Source organism: Opisthorchis viverrini (genome assembly GCF_000715545.1).
Source record: "Opisthorchis viverrini unplaced genomic scaffold opera_v5_194, whole genome shotgun sequence".
Lineage (NCBI taxonomy): Eukaryota > Metazoa > Platyhelminthes > Trematoda > Opisthorchiida > Opisthorchiidae > Opisthorchis > Opisthorchis viverrini.
The window spans coordinates 566,103-581,958 of record NW_008751850.1 but is presented as its reverse complement, the minus strand read 5'-3'; positions in this window follow the sequence as shown (position 1 = coordinate 581,958).

The following is a 15,856-nucleotide window of genomic DNA, read 5'->3' as shown; positions in this document are numbered from 1 at the left end:
TATATATATATATATATTAAAAACCCTAGGGTGAAAAGAAGTGAAAAAGAGTGGGTGAGGGAGATGACCTAGTGCTTGCCTATGTCAAGCATTGTGAGGTGCCTACACCTCCACCCGCTCAGTCAGACAATCGTGAAAGAAACTGACAGCACGAACGCCACTGACATCGAATACCCCAAACTCTTCATGATCTGTTTGACGCCCTTCTGCCAAGTCATGTGCTGTCAACTTCGCGGTATGCGCCATCCTGAAGGAGCACGGAGAACCAGCACGAACGCCACTGACATCGAATAGCCCAAACTCTTCATGATCTGTTTGACGCCCTTCTGCCAAGTCATGTGCTGTCCACTTCGCGGTATGCGCCATCCTGAAGGAGGCACGGAGAACAACACTCGTCTCGCTGGACGGTGTTTTGGCATGCGTAGCACACGACCAAGCCATCGTAGTCGATGATGCTGGATGTTTTCTCGGATAGGGGTACCTGCAACACAACCAAATACCCGTTTTCTAATCACTTCGTTGCTAACACGCCGAGGCCATCCATAACCAACCACGCTTCTGAAGTATCGGTGGTCAAAAACGTGAAGACGCTTCACATCATCTGTCCACAGAGGTCATCACTTCAGAAAAGGATCATGGAAAATATCTTTGGATTAAGTTAGGAGGCAACGAGGTGACTTCCACGAAGAAGCGGAACCTCCGCCATTTTGAAATAACTAGAAGAAATCCACACAAGAATGCAAAGGCAGCGAAACTATTTTTGAATTAGTATCCTTGGTTGTAAGCTGTTTGTTAATCATTAACTTGAGATGTTGATGAAAAAACCCTGCCAACTTGCTAAACTTTTCTTACCTTTTCTTACTTTTCAACTATCCTTTCATCCGAGGATGGAGAGACGCATTTTCTGCAGGACACTATCACTTCTGGGTACCGATAGTTGGACCTTACCTGGGTGCATTGCTCGGTGCACTTGGATATGAGCTCACAATCGGAGTACATATTGGCACACCAGACAAGGAAACAGAACAAAACAACGAAAACAATCAACTCAAATCAATATCGGCATGACGATCAACATGTCAAGAAGTTGACAGTAGAGACACTCTACTTCCGAACATAAGAGAAACGCAGAAGACTGCGGCCTACGCAGACAGTACTTGTACTGGTTTCGAATGCGTTTCACCTTTGTGTTGTGACAGTATTTCTCTTTTTGCTGTTCCTATGGGTTATGGGGTTCGCTCTGTGTCATCGGGATGCTAAAACGGAGGAAATTACTCGGTCGAATTAGATCTTGTTACAACCGACTCCGAGGCAAATTAAAAGCGTAGGCTTGCACGCAAAACAAGTTCAAATAGAAGGAAGACGAGAATTCTGTATTGATTGGGTGTATGTGTTAATGCAAGCCGGAGAACAACCGTCAGATTAATTTAACGATGGATTCCGTTGTCACCTTTTTAAAGGAAAAGGTTTAAACGCGTGTCTTTTGACTAAATTTTCTGCCTTTGCGTCACAGTTTTCTTCAACGGTAAAACATTTTCACTGGTTGGTAAACATCGCTCAGCCGAAGCCGAATGAACCAATCAATTCAGCGTATCGATCAATGACGCTGCATAACGATTGTAGCCGCTAGATTCTCGTCCTCCGGTGGAGGATACACTAGATGCGTAAATATAGGGGTGCAGTGAACTTTTCATCTGGGGGATTGGGATTGAAGGCGCCATTGAGGGCGCGACTGGGCCATGTCAGACAATGTCTCTAACCATTGATATGGCCCGTCTCGGGGTCCCCGTATGGGAAGATGGCAATGACTAGGGCAGCTGAGTTTGTAGGCAATGGCCCTCGTACTTCGCTGTTAAGTTACTGCTTCACCTTCCCCGGATCGTTTCCACCCTTCACTTAGTTGTACTCTAAAAGAAATTCGGTCGACTGGCGTGCGGAACAGGTGAACTTTACCTCCATAGCTAAAAGGCACTGGCGAATTTATCCCTCCGGGAGTGAAGGTCACTTCCTTTGATCACTCAAGTCGTCGAAAAAATAGGACAAAAATTCCTACTGCGAGCTGTAATATCCTTGAAAGTGGACCGAAACGCACCGGCCAGTTCTGTCCAAAAAAACCGACATGCGTGAGGCTACAGAAGAACCTCACACATCAGTAGGAAAACCAACCAGTTATTAGAAGGGGCATATTCATCTACTGTAACGACCTGTCCAGTCACGAACACGTGACACGTGTTGATTTAATAATCCACGGACGAATCAGTTCAAACCATGCGTGACCTTAACCGTGGTCAGGCGCAACTTGGGACACCAACACCTCCCTTTTTTTAACTCAACTGAGCAGCAATTCGGTCAGGCTAGTTTTACCGGTTCCATATGTTTCGAGGAAAGGTTAACCAGCTGGACTGGGGACAAATCAAATAATTAACCGGCTCATTCAACTAGTTGCCCATAACTCTACACCCAAACAGGTCCAATCAACTTAGGAGGTGTCCGACGGTAGGCAGATAGACAGCGGACAGGTTCTGCCGGATGCCGTTAAAAAGGCGTTGGCAGATTCTGCTAACAGTGCATGTCGATGGAGAATCGATGTAGACAAACTGGGCAAATTTTTCTGAACAGATGTTGGCTGTAACAAATGAGATCCCAAGGTTTTTAACAACACTTGGAAAGGCAGAAACGTTACGAGAGATGGAACAGCTTTAGGAATTACCGTTTTACTGGTTGGTTCTGACATATTCGTTTTGTGAACTCGACCTGAGTATAGTTCGACCAATTTCTGTTGCATCTAACTTCTGTCTCCAGTCCAGTGCCTTAGAATGGGAAAACACACTCGCCAACGAGGACCACGACAAATTCACTGCAAACAAGCGAGTGAAAAAGTTAGGGGAAGCATCGCGGTATTTAGGGCGCATTTTTGACCTTGATCCAGCCTGTCCGATCAGCTTTGGGTGAACATCCATCATCACTTACCATGCTTTTATGAAGTGCCTGAGCACTCATCATCGTCGGCCATGTTTCTGTAGCATGCCTGAACACTCATCATAGTCGGCCGTTGCTGAATTGATTGATTGCTTCAGCGTTCAGCCGGAGGCTGGCTTTTCTTGACTGGAGGATTGACGGCCTCCCTAATGAGATGTGGCCGTGGTCCATACAAAGAAAGTAGAATTCCAGAGTCCGGAGCAAGCCCATGCCTCCCAGTCATGAGTGCACTGAGTCTCATCGGTTTGACACTACCGTATACGACCCCCGGAACGTAGTGACACCTAAGATGGACTCGGGAATAGGATCGTTTGAACCAGACTAAACCGAGTAATCTGCATATTTGTTCACTTTCACTCATTCTATTTGCAGAATGCAACTAACTACTGGAGTTGACGATAATGTGGCACTAGCTAGCCGTTCCAACAGTAGCGCCTAAATCTCGTTCACCCGTCCAACGCACACTTACTGATTTTCACATTCGGTCGCCAATACTACTGGTGTAGAGGGGATTGCCCTTCAGCACGATGTACTTTACCATCCAAACGCCAACTAAAATCTTACAAACGGACAGGAAAGTAAACATCTAATATGCACCTTATTTTTAAAAACTAAATATCCTCACGTGTCTTCTTGAGCCTTCGTGGATATCCACTGACAATCACGCAAGTGTAAACGAACACTGCAAATTAGTTCTACAGGTTCCGTGATAAACTCTATGGGGTACACCTTCCACTGAACGTGAGGTGGAGTCGCGAGAAGACCACACACTACTGGCATGCCTCATCAGTAGTATCTGCCGTTACGCTGGTAGATTTGTTCGAATGATATCAGGATGCTGCCATGAGCCAACCGAATCAGAGTCACAAATAGACTTTGTGGAACCAAGACAGATTCCACGAGCAATATGCCACCGTCCATAACGGTTGTGGCATTAAAGGCGGTCATTCGGAGGAAGTCTTAGTTCGACGTGACAGTGGATTGATGACATGTTTGATCTATCCGTTTTGGCATGTTCTTGTGCTGTAGCTGTTTCGGTGTTGTGAGGTGGATTTCAGCCACCTGGTTTTGTCCTCAAGGTCAAATTTTTTGGATATGGAAATTCTAATGGAGAAGTGGGAGGGAAAGTGGGGAAACTTAGAGCAACCTTTGGGTGGACTGTGGAAGGCAAGTACTACCCTCGACCTGTGTTCATACTACTTCGTACCCACGCGAAGCCAGTGTGTCAGAATTGCTGAACTACCTATATATGAGGAATTCTCGGAAAACTGTGTCGCAGCCGTGATGTTGGTACTGTTGGCGGAACTAATTCTCGGATTTCACATATAGATACTTTTATCGTCGATTTTCCTGAAGGGGGTGGCGCAAGTGTAGGTTTTACCCCTTTGCTCACAGAGGATTTGCCGAAAATCAAGGTAAATTAGGATGGGAATACTTTTTGCCTAATTTCTCAATTCTCTCTAAATCAGCACGAGCTCTGAGTCACGTGCCCAATAAATTTTCCACTCTTTTTGTTAGTTACGCATGTAATCCACCAAAATATTGACTACCATGCTACTGAGCGCATGGACGAAATTCACTACTCATGAATTTGCTGACAGCTCTTTGACACCGGTCTCCCCTGAGGCTCATCACGTAGGCGCAGTCTCCAAAATGCATGAAATTCGACTCATACACTCATCTGCACACCGATTTGTTTTAGACGAGAGATTCACCATGAATCCATTTGAATCGTTCTCATCTTCGAAAAGGAGAAAAAGGCGCAGATGTTTTTAGATGAACTGACCAAAGTCATCACATGCTTGGGTATGCACGTTGCTCCCACAAAGTTTAAGGTCATACTCGTGGACATGCTATATTCCAGCGAGAGGCACTGAAAGTTGTGGAACGTTTTACGTATCTTGGGGGTTGCATTATTTCTGATTGTAGTGTGACAGATGAGGTCAATCCACGAATCCGAAAGGTTCGGGTCGCATTTGCGAATTTGAGATACCCATGGCGTCGAATTGGTGTATCCGTTAATCTCAAAGGACGTGTGTATCGAGCTATAATGCAGGCTGTTTTGTTGTATGGCTGTGAGACTTGGTTTGTTCGAGCGGCGGAACTGAGACGTCGTCAGGTGCTCGACAATCGTTGTGAGTTGGTGTTGGCGTATCCGTAACGAGGCAGTTAGAAAGCGCGCTTTCGGTGGTGTAACTGGAACTTCCATTGAAGAATGTGTTCAGCATGAGAAGCTGCGTTGGTTTGGACTTGTGCTGCATTTGCCGAACCATCGTTTGCCGAAGAGATTGCTGTTTTCCATGCCCAACTCAGAGTGGCGTAAACAGAGAGGTGGCCAACCCTTGACTTGGCAGAGGAGTATGAAGGAGATCACGAAACGCTTGGGTGCTGTCGGTTCTGCTCGCCTTTTAAGATGGGGACCGCGTGATCTTTACTGTGCGTGGTTGGAGACTACAGGGTATGGCTGCCAACCGATGTCAGTGGCGTTCTTGTTGTCAGTTTCTGTCCAGATTGCCTGAGTGAATGTCTGGAGGTGTAGGCACCTCGGAATGATTGTGGTGAGCTAGCACTAAGTCCCTCCCCCATCCACCTTTACCCTTTTCTTTAAAATAAGGCTTTCAAATAAATCATGGTTGTACGGCAGTGAAGCAATACACTCATAAACGTTTGGACTAACTCAGCAGGAAAACTCCCTCAGTGTGCACCTGATAGCCACGCAATGTTCAGCGGTTGTCTGGATACATTTGAAGAGGGTGGACGCTACACAGACTACAAGAGCAGAATCAGGTGATCAACGTGGTAAATGCAGAAGCTCAAAATGATACGCATTTTATAATTGAATAGCTTTCATTAGTTTACATTTTTAGTGTTCCGGCTGGCAAACCACAGGTGAGTGACGGAGCACTCAGGTTTGGTTCTGCGCAACGTGTACCAGTGGACCACGGCCAAAAGACTCTTATTCGTTCAAGACCTAAATGACTAACAACAAGTTGAGCCCTTGAAGCACTTGTGTTATTACTCAGCTGCTGATCAGCAATCTTTGGTCTTCCGGGAAAAACGAATGTCACGGATGAACATGAGTCATCAACCCTAAATGACAAACAAAAGTCAGACGTCCAGAAGAAGTAGATAACAGGATGAAGGATGCTGAAAACTCTTTGACAGCCCACATTCAGCAGCACATTCAGTTGTAGAATATCATAAATGAGTGATTCAGTTGAGTCTGGCGTGAAAACCAAATTGATTTGCAAATGAGTGTATTTCTCGAAAACAGTGCACTTTAGGTTCAAGTAGAACATAAGATTGATGGAAACTCGGGGACTGCGCCTACCTGATGAGCCCCAAGAAGGGCGATACCGGTCGTGGGCTGTGGAAGAGTTTTCACCAACCTTGTGAGAAGTTTCCTTCATGGATATCGTACCAACTGAAAGGTGAGGCGGCCTGTGTGCAGCACATTCAGTTGTAGAGTATCATCAACGAGAGATTCAGTTGAGTCTGTCGTGAAAACCAAATTGACTAGATAACAGGATGTCTAAATTCGTGGAGCGAGTGAATACAACATCGAATGTTTCGATCGCTAATGTGAGCAGACTCTTGAAGGTGCGCGAGTTGCTGGATAATTTCAATCACATAAGAGACGATGTACTGACAAGATGATAATATGGAATCGGAAACTCCACCAGACCCATCTAACGCTGATGACGTTGAAGGAAGCTTTGTAGATGACCAGTTTCCCTCAGTCATAGACGGGGCGCATTTTTATGGATGGACAAAAGTGAATTTGGCATTACGAACGTGAGCAGTTTCATGCATTTTGATGCAACACATCCGTCACTTTGGTTTGCTTTCCAAGAAAAGAGCCGAACAGTTCATTTCAACCATTGAACGCGCGTCTCCTAGGAGCACCATATTTTTTGGTCAAATAGACTTTTTTCACGGAGAATCAAATTAAACAAGAGGATAAAATAACTGGAAATTCCCTCCAGACTCGGTTTCCATAAAAAATGTTGCATCCATCCTTTCCGCTTGCTTCACTCTGAGCCTGATTTCCAAATACCCAGCTGACCCCTCTGGAAGTTAGAATGTAGGTTGACGGTCTTCTCTGAAGGTACGGTATGCCAGTTCTTTGTTGTACAGTCTTGTGCATCAGACGACAAATGGTGGACGACATGGCACCTATGCAAGATGTTGAGAGAGCACAACTCATTCTAATTGATAGTTGGGTCACAGGAGTCTATTAGAAGAGTACTGATCGTTCAATAGTCGTACAGATCAGGCGTTCCATTCTAGAAGGCCGCTTCGAGCAGCGCGACGCTAGACCGTGCATTGGTAAGCGAACCGGGGACCATACAGACCAGTCAATCACAAAGTCAAACTTTTCAAGGTCTTACTTCTTGAGTTTTATGGACTCTAGGTTCCTGTTAGACAGGCAAAACGATCCACTTCATAAGCTGATATGTACTTTTTTGCAGGTCAATTAACGACCAACCTCAAGTACATTTCTCACCTTTTCAGCTGAGAACAGAGTCCTTTAGGAGCACCAATTCGATTTCAGTAAGCCACCAGCGCTTTGAAAATCTCACTGGTAGCGGAGAAAAGGAAGAAAAACTGGTCGAACTTGGTGGGGTTTTTTCCAATGGAGATTTTCATCTGGAAAGCCGAGGAACACCGTACAGTTGTTTCATCCATGTTGGGCATCACCAGTAGTGCAGAGAGTTTCTAACCCGTGACCTTGAACACTTGGACGTTTGGTCAGGGTCAGCTGAACAACACTGTGATTATTTCTCACTGAGGCACCACTCATCGTTCAAGGACAGGGAGCACATCCAGGGTTTGGTTCCTGTCAGAAAGCAACCACTCATCGTTCAAGGACAGGGAGCACACCCAAGGTTTGGTTACTCTCAGAAAGGTATTTCACAATCCAGTGAAATTATTCTTCCGCTGAGCTATTTGCTAAAATTCTCTTTAGAATATTTTCATAAAGGAAACTACTCACAAGGTTGCTGAAAACTCTTCGACAGCTCACGACCACTTTCGCGCTTCTTGGGGCGAGTTTCCGTGACGCTTGTGTTCTATCTGAACCCAAATTGGATTTTTTTCGAGAAATACATTCATTTGCAATTCAATTTGGTTTTCAAGGGAGACTCAACTGAATCTCCGGTTTATGCTATTCAACAACTGAATGTGCTGCACACAGGCCGCCTTATGATTCAGTTGGTACGATATTCGAGATATCGCAGTATATTTTGTCATAAAGGAAACTACTCAGAAGGTTGCTGCTAACTCTTCGACAGCCCACGAATAGAATATTACCAGTTTTTCCACTCCCGATGAATTAACGCAGTTAATTGGATATTGTCGGCGTTTTACGACTATGGCAGTTTGGCCACGCGGAATTTAAGGACCAGAGACGTGCGTCTTGTAGCTACCTGGTCATCCACATACTTGACTGTTCAGCTTACAATCGCTCAGTGGATCACGAGACTTCTTTTTTTGCGTACTCACAAATCACGTCACACTAAGGTGATTCATCGGACATCGATTGTCTGTACCGTCTAGTGAGCGTAGCAACAACTCGTGCTGACACACCCACGTACGCGCAAACGAACCTGCATATATTTAAACCGAACATAGCATACACAGACTCGCGCGCGCGCTGGGAGCAGGAAGTCAACCAATCTTCAAAAGTCCGCGGGCAACTATGGAACACGTGTAGCAGCCATATTGTAGAGAAAACACGTTCCCGCCGTCCGGACTTTCACCAAGGAACTCTCACAGACGATAAGTTCCTCCTTTGACTTGCTCCCATTATACCTTGTATTTATTTTTAGACGTGTGGCATCTCACCATTGTCAACTATACTAAAACCTTTATTAGTGCATATACCTTCTGATATGTATTATGGTCATCATCAGCAGTGCACCAATAGTCTCTCTTCAGAAAATTGAGTTCACATAGGGAATTTATTCCCCGTTAATTCTAGGGATATTTTCCAAAGTAATTCCACGCAAATCCAACTATGGTTTATCAAAGCTCAACTATTCAAAACAACACACAGGTAAACAAAATGTTTTTGTTTTCTCATACCGACGGGTGATCCCTAATCGCAAACAAATTTGACCTTTCGCGGTCGTATGTTTGTAGAATCTCCTGATCAGCGCGATTGGTTGCATTGGCGCTGTCCCGATAGTTTAGATGCCAGAAGTGCAGAACTAATGTTTCCCATTACAGTGTTGGTTCTGTGAGAGACAAGGTAATCGTCCGCCCATGAGCACTATTTACCTTCTGAAGGGTATACAAACCCTTCTCCGTTTTCAAAATATGCGTGTGCGTGGGGTTTTGTATACAGTAGGCTAATGAGAGAACACGGCAAGCGTCATTTTCTGAAGGTTCGCCGTCTAAACAGATAACTAACAGGTATAGACGTAATATGCTACTCACAAGGTCGTTGATAAGTAACACGGTAGCGGAGTTGCCTTGCACTCCGTGGCAAACACCTGAATTGGTGGATCAGAATGACTCAGATTGTCTGTTAGAGTGTTCTTTAAATGTGGAGCACATTTCAGTCAACTATTCAAAGAAAGGTCATCATCGTGATCCGTACTGGTCTTTTTCTGACCAGCCAGAATAAACATTTTACCGGGCTGAAAAACTCTACGACAGCCAAGGGTCCGTTGAGAGACACTGATAGGATAAATTGTTGCAGGAGCCTAAAACGAAGCGTGAAATCGATCACAGCTACCACCATGTTGTTCGGCCATTGTGAAGCCAAGTCAAAGCATTCTTGAGTAGATCTCCAGAGCTTTGATTTTCTGAATTGTGGACCCCGCGGTCGGATACACCTCTGCAGCCATTGATAACCTGAGTCTGTATAACCAGCGATATCAGTCTTAGGGTTTCCTGCATCCAGGGTAAAATTCCAAGCTGAGGACAACACTCAACTATGTTTACTGATTTATCAGTATTGTTCCTCAGCGGAGAAATCATGGTAAACAAGCAGAGAAACGAACAAACTCAATCTTATTGATCACAAGAACAGCGGAAATGCCGAACCAAAAATGGAAAATGCAGTCAGCCAGCGGACCAATCAGAACAGAGGAATATAGCGACGAACCAACGTGGTGCAGGGAAATGAGACCATAACGCAAAGCGCATTTCAAACAAGCCAATCAAGCTACACAGCAAACAACCATACAACAAGCCAATCACGAGCAATCACGCTTTAAAAAACTGTGTAGAAGCAAGCAGTTAGTGTGGAAATATTCACTCGTTTGATATTTCCAAAACTGTGGACGAAACGTTTGCAATCCAAATGCCAAGTCAGGAAAGCAAACCAACAACTACCTCTCATCCATCTTTGATTGCCTTGGCTGAACTTAATACAAAAAACCAGAATAAATAGCTATGACCCGCTTTTTAGGGAGCTGAATGATGAGTAATTCTCAGGTAGAATACGACGTTGACGGAAACTTGGAGAAAGTGCCTACGTAGTGCGCCCAAAGGAGAAGGGCGAAACTGGTTGTGTGCAATTTCAGAAACCTTATGAGTAGTGTGTTATCTCTATGCTGAAAGGAGCAATTTCAAGCCATTCTGCCAGTCACAAAATGTGAAACTCCAAATGGTATGTGTGTCTTCCAAGTTGACAATTCGGTTGGGGCAAATGCAGCTCAAGTGCCTGGTGAATAGTACGAAACCTTGGAGAAAGTTACGCGTCGACCAAAGGCTTTGGCAGGTTCAAACGGGCCCATTTTGCTACCAGAAGTAAAGCAGATGATGTATTTTTCTGAGTTCTGTGTTCTTAGCTCGAATAAACTTTCCAACACAAGTCATCCAAATGCAGGCTAAAGGTTTCGAAACTAATTAAAAGATAAGGAGAGCGGCATAGACGCAGTCTAAGCAGACGCCACACTTTCCAGCTGTATTTTTTGTGCAATCCCTCGGCGACTCAGAGTTCTATTTTATCAGCTATAATAGAACAAAAAGCTTGTTTAGAATCAAACCGGTGATCCTTGCCGGTAGAAACCAAAAGCCAAACAGTATGAATGATCTACAATGATCACAAAATCTCTGTTCAGAATACTGCGGTGGGCGGTGTTCAAAAAATGATCCACCTATTTGACAGTATTTTCTTAATGTGCTTTACAGTTCGAGCGGAGTAGATAGGTGCTCGGTGTTCACTGTTACGTTGCGTGAAAATAGTATTCGAAATCTAACGATCAGGTAGCTCGTGAACGAGTCTTCAAACTACCGTTTCCAGCTGGAAGGCGCCCAAAACATGCAAGCCTTGTCAAGAAACTTAACTCACCTCTTACTGTTTGTCGAAATATTTCCCAATGAATGTCCTGAACCCCCCCCCCCAGAAATTTGGGTGATGGAAATAGCCGGGGCTTTAATTGCTTTGAACTCAGTCTGAAGAACAGATCGAACGACTAGGGAATTTGCTTGGTGTTTTCTCATTAGAAAAGTGCAGACAGGTGGTACAACGAGTCCGCAGCTAGAAACCAGGGCCGGGATCACCGGTTCACGCACATACCAAACTAACTTCAGGAGGTCCTAAAGGCCATATTCTAAAAGTGATTCTCGTTTGGCTCGACCTGATCCTGACAGACCTTCTTTGTACATGTTAATTGAATTGTTGACCAGTCCATGCCTCGCAAATCTGCTTGTGGTTGCTCTCGGATTTGGCATGTGTCCCCACGATCGATTTGTATTCTGCTCATAGTTATACCACTCTCGTTTGAACGGCCTTCCTCTTGTTCTGACGTAATTATTCCGGTGAGTCTACACCAAAGGGAAGCACTGGACTCGAGTTTCGCTCTTATTAGAGCTCATCAGCAGTGCATATCCCATGGCCGAGCAGGGATTTGAACCCCGGACATCTGATATGTGAGGCGAGCGTGTAACCACTACTCCACCAACACACGTTGGACGCATGTGAATTTTCACATGCAAACGTGTTCACGCTTGTGATTGATTCGTATTCTCCAAAAATAGCACGTAATTTGGTTCCGAAGGTTGCTAACATTTAAAACGAAGCAAATAAAGTTTATTGAATGAAGAAAGCCCTAATCGCAATCGCTGTATCCCACAATTCCATCCTTGAAACCACTGTGAGCATTGGGCCACTTTGATTGGACGACAGCAAGCGCATGTCTGGACCAATCACAGCACAGTAAGTCACACTATGAGAATATATCTGCCCACCTGCTTATCTTTCCTGATAGCGCAAGATTAAATGTCGATCGGGATGTGGCGGCTTGTGGTCCAGCTCACCCTCATAATCAGCACTTGTCTCGCGGATCAGTGGGTTGCTGGCAAGTGCACAAAACTGTACCGTCACAAGGCGCATCACATGGGTTGCGAAGGCGCGTCCTGGAAGCAAATGTTCACCGATGAAACACTGCTCACGCTTCAAGTTGACATGAATATTTCGACAACTAGGGAGGAGTTCGGAAAGTATTGTTTCATTTCTGTCCATTGTGTTGCATTTTATTGTGTGAAGGTAGGCATTTGTCGAAACCACTAGCTGTATCTGTTTAAAATTTTAAACAAAAGCATCATGCCCAGATGGTTCCCCCCAAACATTTTAGAATGCTTCGTGCCTCGGCTTCCGAAATGATACCTCTGTGAGACACCCGGAGCGTGGAATTCGAGGAAAATCATACTGGTCCCTTCAGTGTTGCAGTAAGTTGTAAGCTATATACATTCTAGTGGCTAATTTTGCGATTTCAGTAAGCATTGAACTATAGTTAAAAGAGACTAGGTCAGGATCTTATTAAGTTCTATCTTCAAGAGGATAGAGTCATAGGAGCAGTGTTTGATTTGCCGCCATATATAATAAACAAATCATTTTACAAGACATGATGGTATAAAAAAGCGTCGAATACCAATGACGATTGCAAAGTGTATCACAATCACATGAATGTCCTGATAGAAACTTCGTGTTCATTCGTTAGTCGGATAGACTTAACGTTGTATCTATAAACTTGAAGAAACAAATGTCCGAGGCTTCTGATATACATTTTTGTAGTTTCGTTCTGACTTTCCCATCACATCCTGGCTGACGTTCATCGATTTGGATTGATCCAGTTTTCCCGTTGATTTATTAATTGTTATTCTTCGACTGTGTATTTCGAAGACAACTGACTGTTGACAGGTTCATAAACAACACTAATGTCTGTGTTTATAAACATATTGTGATACATACTCACTGCAAACACTTGTTTTGATGTACTTTTTCCGGCAAGAAAGCAGTAATATGTGATGAAGAAAGGGGACAGTGGTGGCGTGGAATTCGCACTCAGCTATTCGTCATTTCATTGCAGTGGAGTGTTGAAACGAAGAGGTCATGCACGAAAAAGTTCGTCCTGTTCTACTTTACAAATGCAAATCGGCAATTTTCAGGAATACACAGGCGTAAAAAAGTCCTGTAACCATTTCGTTTATTTATGCAAGTAGTATTGACCACTGCCTGACCACTGAGATAAATTTTCAAGACCCTGCATAATGAATTGCAACCCAGAACACACTAAGTTCAATCACGTGACTTTTAAAAACTGGAGTGGCCAGTGGCGAACGAACCTGGATTGCGAAATTGATAACTGTAATTCGGCCAAATCACAAAGCTACTAAAAGGTTGTGGTCGGCCTAACGTGGTTCAAATTTGAGCCGAAAAAAGTTGGGACGGAATACTGTCTCTCAATGTTTTATCGTGTATGAAAAGAAGAATCCTCATTTTCAATGCAGATTTCTTTATGTAGTTAAAGTAAACCTATGTTTGAAAGTCGAAAAGCGCTGTTTCATTATCACCAGCAATGTGCAAGTCCCCAATGTCTAGTGGAGTTCGAACTCGCGACCTCGAGATTAGTAGTTTGAACATAGTCAATCTATCACGTGTGACTGATCAGCAGTGTCATCAGTTCGCTTTTAGACAAGACATAACTTCATTTAGTTTTCAATAGCCGGATTCCTATCACGTATTGACCACCTCCTCAAATGACGACCACTTGGAATGGATTTTCACCAATGTAAAATTATTCTTCCTCTAAGCTACTAACGGATTGTCAGTAGTGGGGGCTTGGAAACAGAAACAGATTTCGTCCCGTAGGTGAAACACATCCATACAGAACGGCCGAGAATCACCTCACAGCAGCTTCAATCTCATCTCTAGAGTTTCGTGAGCTGTGCATTGCTGATCGCTATCAACAAGGATGGAAAAGCTTCTCAACTTTTTCACTGTAGACTGGCTACACTAAAACTCGATCGATAATCCCCACATTTCATCACGCTACCCGGAATCTTCATCTGGCAGGACCAGGTTGAGAAAACTATTTCCAGGTGTAAAATAATAAAAAAACGGGATTTTTCAAACAAATTTCTGGGGCGTCCGAACTCTTCCAGTACTGAAATGCCAGTGTAAATTCTTTCATTGGAATTTACGTGAGCCTGCATAGTGGTCCTGTTTGCGATTGCCTATGCATTCAGTAACCACGAGCCACACTGTTAAGATGCAGTACATTGCTAAGCCGAGCGCAACAAATTGGACAAGGTTTCTCGGAAAAAAACACGTGACGCAAATCTAGCCTGCAAAACCTAGCCAATCAGATTAGAGGAGATACAGTTATCTGATTTCTATCGAATGTGGATTCGATTGACAACTTGTTTGTTGAGGAATCCTCTAGTTCATCTTGGTAAACTTGTATGAAGCGGTCATTCTTGATATACGAACACGTTTAGATCCACAGAGTGGTAGATAAACTACTCCGCTAGACCACACAGAACGTCGTTAGGTAACACATAGGGATAGAAACTGTTGCCATCTGAGCTTTTAGATTTTGAAGGTAAAATCATCCGGTAAACTTACTGTAAAATTTCGGTGAAATTTCTCTATACAGCGTTGGTGCCCCGGTTGGAGGGCTTTGCTCAACTTGGAAGAGAATCAACGAACCGTCGTTCAGATTATGGCGGGTGAGACCCACATGCTCCTGCCGCTGTACTGAAAACGTCTACGATGCATGCAGTCAATAAACTGGACATTCCTTGTATGAACTGATGTGTTGATTTCCAGAAGAAACTGGCTCACAGGGAAGTCGCTTGAATTTCCCACCCGACATTTCGTGTCCCGAAACTATTCGGGTTCAAACAATGTTGTTTTGTAGCTTTCTTTGAATGCAGGGATTCGCCTTACCAGGCATTTAGCTATCCTCGAGAATCGAATCGTGATGAGTTGACGTGCTGACTGTTCCATTCAGTTCACTGAGTAAACCGCCACCTGCAATTACTACCAATGGTATGCACCGAATCATCACCGAAATTAGCAGGTTTTTTATTACAAAAAATCCGGCCAACTTGATGGTTTTTCTTCAATTAATGCTGTTGAGAAGTAGGAAAAATAGCGAAATTTCTTACTCAAGGGCACTTCACCTAATCAATATGGTCGACAGTGGAAATGAAACGACAGTGGAGATGAAAACAAATTTGTTTGCAAATGAGTGTAGTTCACCAATTTCGTCCAATTTAGTTTCAAATAGAACTTAAGGTTGACGGAAACACGGGGACTGCACCTACCCGATGAGTCCCGAAAAGGACGAAACCGATCGTGGGCTGTCGGAGAAGCGCACTAACGGTGAAATGACTAGAAGGTGAGCTTTTTGGCTTTTAGCATGAATTGGCATCACTGATAGGACGAACTCACTGAGTTGAGTAATCCCAAATCTGCTTGCATCTCCGTGACGACGCATTGTAAACAGTGTACAGTAGAAACCCCAGATGACCGATCGTGCGACAATTATAAGTCACAACTTTGGGGTTTTGCGGGAGAGGTATTTTGTTGACTGGGAAGTCAATAGATCATCACAATCAATCGATCGTCACAACC